At 35.7% G+C, this 14,010-nt stretch overlaps 1 protein-coding gene across 1 annotated transcript in view; it reads right to left on the reverse strand.

Moving 5' to 3' along the window:
- The window catches only part of snf (U1 small nuclear ribonucleoprotein A snf), a 50,009-nt gene extending 39,314 nt beyond the window's left edge, over positions 1 to 10,695 (reverse strand). The window contains exon 1 of the mRNA XM_090416075.1: positions 10,623 to 10,695. The gene's annotated coding sequence lies outside the window, so the exon portion shown is untranslated. The remainder of the gene's footprint in view (positions 1 to 10,622) is intronic.
- Positions 10,696 to 14,010: the final 3,315 nt, after the last annotated feature.

The following is a 14,010-nucleotide window of genomic DNA, read 5'->3' on the forward strand; positions in this document are numbered from 1 at the left end:
CAAACATGCAGGACAGCCAATATCAGGATATCTGAACACAAGGACTAGATCCGGTTTCACCAATACAGCCATTCAGAACTTTGCTGACCATGCACTGGACACCCACCACAGAATATGTTAGAAGAAGGCCACTTTATTACACTGCAGCAAGTACAAATATGAAAGAGTATTCCTTGAATCAGCCTCAGCTCTGAAAAACTTCCCAAACCTCAATAAATTTTGGTGCATGAGACTGCCCCAAATTTGAGAAGCTTGCATTTTAAGAACATCAGCCGAATGGCCAAGACAACCAAATTTAGCCTGCTAGGGGGGTACCTTTAGGACTCTAGGACCGACTTCAGCTTCTTCAGCCTCATTTGCTTAGTGTTAGTGCCTGTGTGCACATATTATTTTGTGTGATTAACATTCTAGCTTACTTTGTCATTTACTGAAAAATAAAAAGCCATGTATAACCAACGTATAAGTTTATCTACAAGACAGTGATGACCACCAAATCCAGCAAACACTTTCCATTATTAATAGCTTGGCTCTTTTCTCCAAATTTTCCCTAAACATTTCTATGTGCATGAGATTCATTTCCTACCCTTCTATTTAGATATTTAACACAGCTCAGCCTTTTTCATTTTATTAGTTGCCTTCTCTTGTGACTTGAAAAATTCCTCCATTTCTGTTTAAGAGAATCTTATGTGGGACCACAGGTACAAATAAGTTTCATTGTCCAATTCTCCATTTTGAAGGTTGGTACTTGGTACCATTGATACTTTTTATGATGATGGTACAGACCTTCAATTCTGCTCATGAGTTTTTCCAGTAGCTGACTTTTCACAGTTCACCTTGGTTTCCTGCCAAAAAAAGCAGTGGCCTTGTTTAAACAAACAACACCCTACTGAATATGAAATTTCATCATGATGTTTATTTTTGGTTTAAGCCAAGAGAGAATATGCTATGTCCCAAATTTTAGCCCATCCTTGTTCATTCTGTATCCAGTGGTCCTAATAGTGCACACCACATGAAAGTAAGGATTAGAAATTACACCAGAAACCATAAGGTCTTCCACATTCTCTAAGTTATTCAATAAGCCAACCCCCAGCTTTAACCCTTAAGTGACCCCAATATATTATTTATTATCATCACACTTCCTATCACTATAAGTAGATTTACATGAATAATAACAACCCGATTCTAACTTATCTGATAAATCATCCCTTTGTCATAGGATTCTTCATCAGAAAATAAGTTTCTTTAGTATCTTTTATGATGTTTTTTTTTCAATTTTATCTAAATATCTTAGAATTGCATAAAAGAAAAAAAAAAAAAAATCTAATGAAAAGGATGGAAATTTACCATTCCTAAACATCCTCAAAAAAACACATTAGCGAAGGATTATCATTATAGGTCTACAGGAAAGAAACACACAAAGTATCTAGTATCCTCAACAAAAATTAGGTATTGTTAAAACCTTAAAAGTAGAGCTTTAAATATGATGAAATTAAAATAAAAGAACTTCAAATCTTATTTAATCAGTTCCTCCAAAATGGCTACTCAAAAAAGGTACTAAAGAAACTTATTTTCTGATGAACCATCTTGTGATAACAAAGAAATTAATTACAAAAGAATGGTGTCATACCATACGTTGGCAATGTAACAAGAAAAAATCCCAAATATTAAAATCAGTCAACATCAGAACAGCTTCAAACTAGTTAACACCTTACAAAATTTCTTGCATTCCCCTAAAGACAATGTTCCATAAACAAAGTTTTATAAACATCATGGTGTATACAGGTATCCCTCGATTAACGCAGTTAATTAATCCCTCGATGTCACCGCGTATATCAATATCGCGTTAATCAAATCTAATAATCAATGGTAAAAAGTACAATTAGTCCCTGATCGAATACTGTACTAATAGTTCGTTTTATATGGTACTCTTTTAGGAAAGATAAAAAATGAATGCAAAGTAAATGTTTAATAAATACTTGTACCTACATCAGTTACTGCAGTATTTTTAATCAAAAGAAGTTATAAAGAGTCGTTTGAACAAGTTTTAGTTTTTTCTTATCGGCATAAATTCTACGATAACAAGCAAAATTACTCTCCAAACCTCGGCAAACAAGCATTCCTCGATTAACATCTGGATCCATATCCATTACTTGCTGCTTAAGTGATTCTAAACTGTGAAATATTCCATCCAGTTCTTTGACTGTTATTTCCTTTGGAACCTCATCATCACATTCCAATTGTTCGTTGTCTTCATATGTGCGTTGTTCAATTTCAAGAAGATCGTTGTCACTGAAATCTTTTGAATTTGAATCCAATAATTCTTTAACATCTTCTGCATCAACACCATCAAAATCAAGGTCTTCACCAATCTCAACGATTTCTTTGACCACGTTGTTCACAGGATTTTGAAAACAACCTAAATCATTAGCGCATTCTGGCAGAAGGTTTTTCCAAACAGCTTTCATGCAACTAGAAGACACTTGCTCCCATGAGTCACGAATGTTCTCAATTGCGTGTTTAATGTTAAATTTTTTACAAAATCCATGGAGCGTAATCGCATTTTCTCCCATTGTTGTTTCTACTTCCTTTGAGAATGTCTTTTTAAGAAAATTGGCTTTGAAAGTTGTAATGACTCCCATGTCCATGGGTTGTAGCAATGATGTTGTATTTGGTGGGAAAAATAAAACTTTCACATTCTCACACAGATCATTAAGAGAATTTGGATGACCAGGTGCATTGTCTAAAAGCAAAAGAGCTTTGAAAGCTAAGTTATTTCTCTTGCAATAAGTTTCAATTGCCAGGCAAAAATAAGACTTAAACCAATCTTCGAATATACTTTGGTTAACCCAAGCCTTCTTATTCACCCGCCAAATTACAGGTGAAGAGTTCTTATTATATCCTTTTAAAGCCCTTGGGTTCTGAGTTCGATAGACATGCAGCGGCTTCAATTTAAAATCTCCACTAGCATTCCCTCCAAGCATAACAGTTAAACGATCTTTTGATACTTTATAGCCAGGCTGTGCTGCTTTTTTTTTGATATAAAAGTTGGTGGTAATCGTAATCATTTTCTTCGATAATTTTCTGCAGCTCAGCAGGAAATGTGGATGCAGCATCTTCATCGGCACTTGCAGCTTCACCTGTTATTTTCATATTCTTTACTCCAGCCCTAGATTTAAAAATCTAGGATTTAAAAATCTAGTTTCCTTCATATTAAAAAAAAAATCTCTTATCTGTCAAGACTCCAACATTATCAGACCTTATATTTCTGCTTTCTAAGGCACTTTTACTGTATCAATCCACCTAACATCTTGGTCTTCTCTGTGTCTTTTTCCTGCCATCTGGCAAAGAACAATCGTTTTGCTAAACTTTTCTTTCTCATTTTGTTTAAGTAACCATACCATCTTAAATTAGCTCCGCTAACAGATTCCCGAATGCTAACAATGGCAAGTTCTTTCCTGATATTCTCATGTTTAATATGATACTACCATTGATGCTATTTGTACACTCCACTATTCATTCTCAGAATGCCCATATCTGTGGTCTGCAGTCTTTGATCAAGTGTTTTATTTCTAACCCAGCTCTCAGATCCATAAGTTAAAATTGAATTAAAATGCTGCTGTTGTCTATTTCCATATTTAACTTGCATCTTAATGAATCTCAACTGTGAACAATTCACAATTGAGATTGAAAAGCAGAACACACTTCTGTTTCTAAATACACTTGTCACACATCTTCCTTCTGCCAGTCTTTCCTTCACTGTTTTCCAGAAACCGACACATACTGGCCAATATATATACATAAACTCCTACCACCACCACCAAACACAAAAACTAGGGGTCATTAATACACTAAAAAAACAGGGCTTTGAAGATTTGCTCCAATGAACAAGCACTTAAAGATGAATTAAACGTTTTCAGCAATACCTTTCTGAAAAATTGCTACAGGCAAAATACTATCAACAAAATTCTTTATGCACTTAAAAACAAAAATAAACTAAGTTACAATAAAACTAACCATTCCATACATTAAAGGGATATCAGGTACTACAGAAATACAACCTTAGAGCCACCTTTAAACCTCCTACAAAATTAAAGAACTCAACTCATCTAAGGATCCACTCCCTCTGCTGGCCCACCCTGGAGTATACCGTATTCATTGCACCTGTAATTTGCTCTATACAGGGGAAAGAGGATGCACAATTCCTATCAGAAAAAAGAAACATAAACGACACATTAAATATAATAACTATGGTCAAGCTGGTCTTTCTGATCATGCCCTGAACACTTTACACAGAATTAACTGGAAAAGCACCTGTTGTTTACATCACACCAAAACATGGTATGAACGTAAATTTAAGGAGGCCTGTGAGATTCTTATCAACCACTCTCTAATCATAACAATAATTATGGTCTAAAAATCCCAAAAATATGGAAGGCACATATTCTACCCACTTAACCTTTCTCCCAAAGAGTTAATTATAAATAGGACCATAGGTAATCCAGGATCTTAAATCTAATATAACAATTGTCATGTTAAATTAGGACATTATTTTTACTGTAACAAAACCATCCATATGAAAGAATGTTTCTCTGATATTGTCTTAAATAGAATATAGCTTTGATGTAGTTACTTTATTTAATTTTATTTTCATTAGAGGTCAGACCAGTAAAATCATTGTCTCTTCAGCATACTGCATGAAATGTAATTTAGCTTGTCTCTGTACATGCATGTTGTGTATGCATCTGTATATTTCAACTTTCATATGAAGGTTGAAACATCAGGAAATTAAAATAATTATTTCTAACATGGTTGTAGAGTCCATATTTGTGTAAAATGAACTAGTCCATGTCCTGAACAGAAATCAGGCAGGCACCTACCATTATTATTAGCTTTGCTCTTTCTCCCAATTTTATTAAAAATATTTTATGCCTGGTAATCATTTTCTATTCTGCTGTTTAGATCTCCAACAAGGACTAACTTTTCCATTTTCATTGTGCCAGCTGCCTTCTCTAATGCAGCTGGCACAATGAACCTTCTTTGAACCTTAGAACCTTCTGCAGGACCATAAGCACAAATAAGTCTCATTGTCCAGTTTCCCCATTTTGATAATTATTCACAACATTCTAATTGATACTGCATGCCATTCAAGAAGACTATTAGTATGTAATGTTGAATATTATAGCTGATCCTTTCCCCCCAATTTTATTGCTTGAATAAAAAATTTTGTATTTGTTGCTTAGAAAGATCTCATCTATTCTGTAATTATCAAAAATTATGGAAACAACTACCGTCTTAAAGCAAAACTTTAGTTAAACATAAACCAAAATGAACAACCGTTTCGACCTTCAAATCAAGGTCATCTGGAGCATACACATATATACAAGAAACAAACTGCACTACAATCTACATGGTTTGCTCAAGTTACTGACCAACTGTTACAACAATTATTGGCATGACCTCTGGTGAGGTAAAAAAAAAAAACCTTTAGTACATCAAAGTTAGAGTCCTATTATTAACTATTAGGTTACAAAATTAAATTTGGCTGGAGAGCAACATGATATATTATACATATAAATTTCAACCAATTGGTATGAAATATTGCTTAAAGTCCTAAAGTATGCTGGAAACTAAGCAGGCTGAATATGCACCATCCAAATTCTTGGAATTTTTATGCCACCATTATTGTTGAGATTACTAATCTCATCTCAGATATCTAAACAGCAAAGTCACATGCCTAAATTCCAGATAATCCTCTCCACTTTCCCAACATCCAACATTTTTTTTAAAACTAGTTCTCCTTCCAGACACCATCTCTTGACCACTCAAACTACAATCTTGTTCAACTTTCCAGTTACAAAGAATGCCCCATCTTCTGACCACATGTTGGGTCTTATGGCACTACAAAGGTACAAAATGGGATGATCTTAGACTGCTTTCATACAACAGAAGATGTATGAAAGCAGTCTAAGAAAAAAAACTCAGCTTATTGCAGGTGACCTGCATCAAGAACCCACACTTCATACTCGGCCTATGCAGAAGCACCCAATAAATGTAAATCAACTATCAACAAATCCAAATCCAACTTCATAAAGGCCACTAACATAAATCTTGTCCAAACGGTAGCTATGCTTTCTGGTTACTTGCAAAACCAACTGGATGAAACTTGTGTTCACCTGCGCTCCCACCTCTCTCCAATTCAGATGGCACCACTGTTACAGCACCCAAAGAAAAACTAGCATCACTCTTTTCCTCTAACTCCTGCATAGATAATGAAGCCAAATCACTTCCTTCCTTACCAGCAACTGGAACAACTGTTACAGCACCCAAAGAAAAAGTCGATTTGGCATTACTCTTTTCAAATGAATTCTTAACACTACAGTGAGCAAAATGGTTTTGAATGATCTCGTTGCTTATTCCTTGCCAACCTATCAGCCATAAAATGTACTGCTCATAAAAGATTAACTTTTGCACTGATTATAGCAATTGCCAAGAACCAGAAAATTTTTTCTTGATTTCCACATGTTCCAACTTGTAAGCCAATTGTTTAAAAAATTCAGATTCATCCACATTTTTGTTTGCATGATAGTGAACTGATAAACTCTCCATTCTAATCCCTTTAAACCATTGAGGCTTGGCAGTAACTTATGCTTTCATTGATCCAAATAGTGTTCCATGTTTATAACACAGGGAACTATTGGATGTGGCACGATAAAATAGCTGAATCCAGATATAATTTTTCTAATACTCCATGTGGCAAAGGTTACTGGCTAGCCCAATTAAAGCAAGTTCTTGTTATATTCTCATTTTGTTTTTGTTTTTCCCAGACTTCTCAATAAAATGACTGCCCTGATTAACCAATGGACCAGTTGACCAGAATTTACTGTATATAATCATAAAGTTAATGTATAAATTAAAGATACCAAGAAATCATATTCTTGGTTTCATCCTTTATTCAAGCGTAAGTAAACAATGTTTGTGCATGAAGTCACTTTACAACTGAGCTACTTGTACATAGAGGTTAATGATTTCACACTAATTGGTTTAGTATCCCATAATGCAAAGCACATCTATTCGGATGTGTATAATGCTATGCATTATAGAAAGGATCACTACCCAGACTAGTTTCGACCTTTATTAAGATCTCATCGGTGGGAGCCAGACCCAGAAGTGATACAAGGTGGAAATAATACAGGTCATATTTCCATATACAAGTAGTCGAAAGGTGTCCCACCTTATTACTAAAATACTCAGGATTAGCAATAGATGTTGAAAGTTTTTTCACTTACTTCTTAATTTCATCCAAGTGCTAGCAAACAAGTTTGTGCATGAAGTCACTTCATGACCGAGCTAACTTGTATACAGAGGATAAAGACTTTACATCAATTGCCTTAGAATCCCATAATGCAACTCATATACTTACTCACTTACTTAATCCTCTTCACTCTGCCTGGGAGAATAGGTCTTCCACCACCATTTTCCACTGGACTCTGTACATCTGGTATCACATTTTGGAAGGTTTCAGTTTGCATAGCAAAGATTTTTTTCTGAGACTGGGTTGCTAGCCCTGCGCTCAACCCTCCCCATTTATCTAGGCTTGGGACCAGCATGTCAAATTTTCACCAAGCATGGCTGGTTGCAACTCATATATAGGGCACATATCCTTACGGAAATGTGTCCGTAAAGATATGTGATACAAGTTGGCACAGTTATGAAGTGACGTCACACAAACTTTGTTTGCTTACACTTGGATAAAGAATGAAATCATGAATATAATTTCTTGGCATCTTTAATTTATAGCATAACCAAGTGAAAAAAACTTTCAAAAAAAGTTAATGTTTTTCAGTTTGAATTTTTAGCTACGTTAATGGTGTGCAGAATAGTCCATAGCATGTATTTATGGCTAATGAATAGTATCTTAGAATTTCTGGCAAGTAAATACCTTAATCTGCTGGATTTTCATAGGTTTTTGGAGTTTCAAAACTTGTGCTTTGCTAAAAGCCTAATTCGCATGGGCAACAGAATGATGCTATAATTACAATGAAAATATAACTTTAGAGATAATCCATGACTAAGTGACTCATCTTAACATATATCCATGCACTTTTGTATTTTTACAATTAGCATTGATGCCTTTAAAACTAACGAATTGTAATTGACTTTTAAAAGATTGGGACTTGGCAAATCCATTTGAAACTAAACAATAATCAAATCCATATGTTGACAATTTTTCATCAATTAATTTCTAGTGAAATTCTGTTAAATGTGACTTTAGTATGTGAAGATAAGAGCCAACAGACTCAGAATAGTGCTATTTGCATGTAATCCATCTTTTAAAGTTCATATTTATTGAAACTTCTTGTAAACATTCCACTGTAAAGGACTGAACTGAACATATTACAGGACCAGCTTTCTGAGTGCTGCTGCTGGTTTGCATATGAGCAAGTGGCAATGAAAAGCTAGGTAGATTGCTGTGTGAACAGGACTTTCAAAAACAAGAATTATTTGGTGGGCTCTCAGGACAGGTGTGCAGTGGGAGATGATGGGATGTGTGATATATGGAACTGCAGGATGTTCCGATGAGTATGAGAAATTGTGAGTTAACTGATGAGTGCTTGAGTATGCCTAATTAAGATGGGCGATAACATTTTTTTAAGTTGTTTGACTTAACATTGGGCAAGTGGCTGGTTAATGGGCATGTTCACCAGTGATAGATGTATCAGGAAAAATGCGAGGAGTTCTCAGCATTAATGAATTCCTATAACCAAATGAAGAGAAGAACATAACATTCCTGAAAGCTGATTATTATTATTATTATTTCGGGCGACTCCAGGAGTCCTTAGACTCATCGAGGGGGACCCTAAACATCATGTCCACACAACTATGCGATTACATTCTCACAGTATCTATCATACCTTGTCTTGAACTCGTTCACTGTCATAGCACCCACAACAGACTCTGGCAGCTTATTCCACTCATTTACCACTCTAAAAGTAAAGAACCCAGCTCTAACACCCCTGCTAACCACACTCTTGCCCAGCTTCCATAGGTGTCTCCTAGTTCTCCCACCACCAGTCCTGATCTCAAAAATATCCTCTGAATTAATCCTATAGAATCCCTTTAGCAATTTGAATGTCTCAATCATATCTCCCCTCCTCCGCCTATCAACTAGTTTCTGCAACCCACAAATCCTCAACCTGTTCTCATATGGTTCATTCCATAGAGCTGTTATCATCTTAGTCACTGATGATCAGGAAGAATGTGCTGCCCAAGTTCTTTCATGGCATGTAATGAGTAAATAGAATAAAATTCTTTTATGGTCATTGAGGGGCATCTTCATTAATGTTTTAAGGCGACATGACGGGTACCAAGGAATTGCACTTTCCGGGACAATCCCTCAATAAGTCTCTGATCTCTTGAAGGTGCTTACATATATCTGCAATGCATTCATTTTCAGTGAACTTCATTACCAGCTTAGTTCTTTTCTTTCATGTTAGGACACTCCTGCTATCACTTAAATATAGCAGCTATTTTTTTTCCTACACAAATTTTTCTTTCAAAGTATGCTTCTAGAGTGTGAAATTACCTGTACTACTATGTACTTTATAATTTTAGTTTTTTATTTTTAATAATAAGGATGTGATATGGTGTTAATGCACTGACTTTTTTTTTTTTTTACAATTGAATAAACTATTGTTGCTTGCTCAAAGTATGCTTCTAGAGTGAGAAATTACCTCTACTACTATGTACTTTATAATTTCAGTTTTTTTTTTTTTTAATAATAAGGATGTGATATAGTGTTAATGCACTGACTTTTTTTTTTTTTTTACAATTGAATAAACTATTGTTGCTTGCTAATACTGTACTACTATAAAAATAAAATTTACCAATCAATCTGGTGATAATCCAGAAAGTAATTCCTCGATCAATGATTTTTTTTTAAAATATCAGTTATAGTAAGAAGCAAACTTTAGTATGAAAATTAATACCGAAGAGAAATCTCTCTCCAAGTACCAAGATGTTTTGAATGAAACCCGCAACCCCACTTCTTTCTGACTCAAAACAGTGAAAAACAAACAAAGGAGAACTAATGTGGAAGAATGGAGCTATTTTTGCCAGCTGCCGCCTCTGTATGAATGCATGTAAAGTATAGCATACAAAAGCGAACAAGATGGCTCAACGTACATGTATCAACAATCCAGTCATTCTCTGAAGTGCCAATACCATATGCATGAGAATGATAGATTGCATACCAAATTTGAAAGTACAATACACATTAACTGTAACTGTTTCAAGGGTTAATTGTGGGATAAATCAGTAAATCATTCGATTATTTGCAAATAACCCTTTTAATTCATTAATACGCCTTTCATAATGTAACTGATATAACTGTGCAAAGCCAACCTATCTATTCCCTTTCCCCCCCCCCGCGCTCCACCCAAAAAAACAGAACGGGAAGGGGGTATTGGAGTATCCACAAAGATAAAGTTCTTGACAAAAGTCAAGGCTCACATACCACAGACATTTCAATATTACACTCTCTATCTGAATACAATAAAATTGTAACAATATTACTTTTTAAGTAATGAAATTAGCTCTTAAAATGTCAAATGATATAAACTCACCACGACAAAAACAAATATAACCACGGAGAAAATATCTACACAACACGGTACCAGAACCAAGCAACAATACAAATAAGAAACTTGTTATTAACGCCCTCTAAGATCAAGGGTTCAGATCGAGTAATCAGGGTAGGATCGAAAAATCAGCAACTGAAAACAAAGACAAAAAAAAATCAAACTCAGGCCTGTAAAGGATGGAATATCAATTGGTACATGGAATTCCCGTACACTCTGGGTAACTGGAAAATTGCAGTTGCTTCAAGAAGAAACACAGATGTGATACATTGAGTATTTCAGAAATGAGGTGGACAATGGTGGAAGAGTTCTCTGGTCAGGAAATGAAAGTAAGCATGAAGCAGGCGTAGATTTCCTGCTAAGTAACAAGGCCTGACAGGCAACGATAGGATACAAACCAGTTAGTGAGAGAATAATGGTCGCAAGATTCAGTGCCCAATCATTTAATATCATGACCATTCAAATATACAGTATGCGCCCACTGCAGAGAGTGAAGATGAAAACATTGAGAAATTTTACAGGGTCTACAACTAGAAATTGATGAGCTGCCAAAGCAGAATATACTCATCATTGGAGGAGACTGAAATGCAAAGATTTGCAAAAATAACACAGGATGGGAAAAGGTTATGGGAAAATTTGGATATGGAGAAAGAAAAGAACATGGAGAGATGTTTCTGGAATTTGCCATGAATAACAACCTCATGATTTGCAATACCAAATTCCAACAAAAAGATTGTCGTAAATGAACATGGCGCTCCTTCGATGGCAAACACGGGAATATAATCGACCTGATATTGAAAGACCAGAAATGGAGAACCTCAATTCAACAGTGCAGATCATTTAGAGGAGCTGAAATTAATTCGGACCACGGCTTAGTGATTTGGAATATAGGACTAAAACTTATATTCGCAATCACTGCGAATAAAATCAAAAAAAAAAAATCAGCTAACGCCTTTTTATTCCCGTATATACGGGAGTAGGCGAGGCCATTTAGCCCTATCTAACTTTTGGAGACTGAGTGGGCAGTTCAATCTCCACTGGTACCCAATCAGAGACAGATGGCCCAAGGCTATCACTAATTAAGCGGTACGCAGTGAAGAGAGACGGCTCAAATGTGCCGCCATCTCGTGGTCTCTAACCCTAACACAATATATTTAATGTCTGAAATAATGTGGGTTGTACCGTCGATTTTCTTGAATTTACAGGACAAAAAACCCGAGTTTCCGGGAGGAAAAACCTGCTGTAACTGTTTCAAGGGTTAATTGTGGGATAAATCAGTAAATCATTCGATTATTTGCAAATAACCCTTTTAATTCATTAATACGCCTTTCATAATGTAACTGATATAACTGTGCAAAGCCAACCTATCTATTCCCTTTCCCCCCCCCCGCGCTCCACCCAAAAAAACAGAACGGGAAGGGGGTATTGGAGTATCCACAAAGATAAAGTTCTTGACAAAAGTCAAGGCTCACATACCACAGACATTTCAATATTACACTCTCTATCTGAATACAATAAAATTGTAACAATATTACTTTTTAAGTAATGAAACCATGCCAGAGATCGACTAACTCGGGAACCGGTCGAAAAAAGGCTTAGAAAAATTTCCTCTAGTCGCCGACTAGACTCGAAACCAAGACTTCCTTCGTGCGGCCTAGCGCGGTGGTGTGCAAACGCCACATCCACTGAGCTACACAGGCCACTACTGTCAGAAGGCCCAAAACTGTCAATAATTTTAAACAGCATTTTACTCCTAAAATTATCAACCTGAAAGAGTGAGCGTTCTACGTCCGATTTTATACAGTTCTGGAATGAAACATGCGATATTCCGGGAGAAAACACTATTTGCAGGGTCACAAATTTAATTACTCGGGAATCTATCGAAGATATGCTCAAAAATAGTTGCTTTAGTCACAAACTAGAATCGAACCGAAAACGGTCATTCTCTGAACCATCATAGAACTATGAATAAAGGAGGCTATATATCTCACCCACACGTTCTTTGTAACTTTTAATAATAATAATAATAATAATAATAATAATAATAATAATAATAATAATAATAATAATAATAATAATAATAATAATAATAATAATAATAATAATAATAATTATTATTATTATTATTATTATTATTATTATTATTATTATTATTATTATTATTATTATTATTATTATTCATGACACCTCCGATTACAGCATGTCCACAACTTATTTATCTCCTCTGAACCTAGAAGACCAACTATTCATAGTAGTCGAGGTGCGGTAGCATCAAAACTTGTAAAGAGGCAAATGGACTTTAATATCTTTATTATTATTATTATTATTATTATTATTATTATTATTATTATTATTATTATTACGTGACACCTCTAGGGAGTCCAAGGACTCAACATGGGAAGGCATACTACTCTACTTCGGCAACTGTAACACTACTACCATCAACGCCATATATCGCCCATCATCACCCACAATTTACAGACAAAAAATACAACAATATTTTTTGTCTGTAAATTGCGTGAGTTCCGAAGGCCGATTTGTCTGTATGCGGGAAGAAAAACCCGAGTTTCTGGTAGTAAAACCCTGCTACCACCGTATGAGATCGGCTAATTCACCTACAACTGAAAAAGCCTGTATAAGGGCTCTCCTTGTCACGACCAAAATCGAACCGAGGTCTTTTTCCAATCGAAGGGTGTAATATTCCGCTATTCTTCCAATTTCGCTACGACGGCTATATTTCAAGGTTCGTTTCAACATTGCAATTATCCTCTGAGTTCTATTTATGATTTCTGTTATGAAATCCTCAGAGGGTCAGGGACGCATTGACACTGTGCCAGTGTGAGAAGGGCATTAGTGGCAAGATATTTTGCCGCTACTGCACTGCGATCAGTACCGTCGACAGGGTGTAGTATAGAGGAATCCTTCCTCACGGCGCGGTTTAATAAGGGCGCTCGTTGAGCCATATTGTGGTAGGCGCTGTCGCTACACTAACAATTCCTGTTAGCACAGTGTGGATAGATGTTTTTCCGAGAAATTGATTAAAAAATATTTGCAAACAGCAAATATTTTTTAATCAGTAAACAATTTTTAATTTTTAATCAGCAAACAATTTTTAATTAGGGAGTAGGCGAGGCCGTTTTTTAGCCCTATCTAACTTTTGGAGACTGAGTGGGTAGTTCAATCTCCACTGGTAGCCAATCAGAGGTAGCTGGCCCAAGGCTATCACTAATTAATCGGCACGCAGTGAAAAAGGCGGCTAGTAAGTGCCGCTATCTGGTGGTCTCTAACCCTAAGAGAATATTTTTAATGTTTGAAAATAGTGTGGGTTTCGACGGCCGATTTTCTTGAGTTTACGGACGAAAAACTCGACTTT

This window comes from Typopeltis vanoorti, chromosome 3, assembly GCF_054136105.1.
Source record: "Typopeltis vanoorti isolate ZY-2024b chromosome 3, IOZ_Tvanoo_1.0, whole genome shotgun sequence".
Classification (NCBI taxonomy): Eukaryota; Metazoa; Arthropoda; class Arachnida; order Uropygi; family Thelyphonidae; genus Typopeltis; species Typopeltis vanoorti.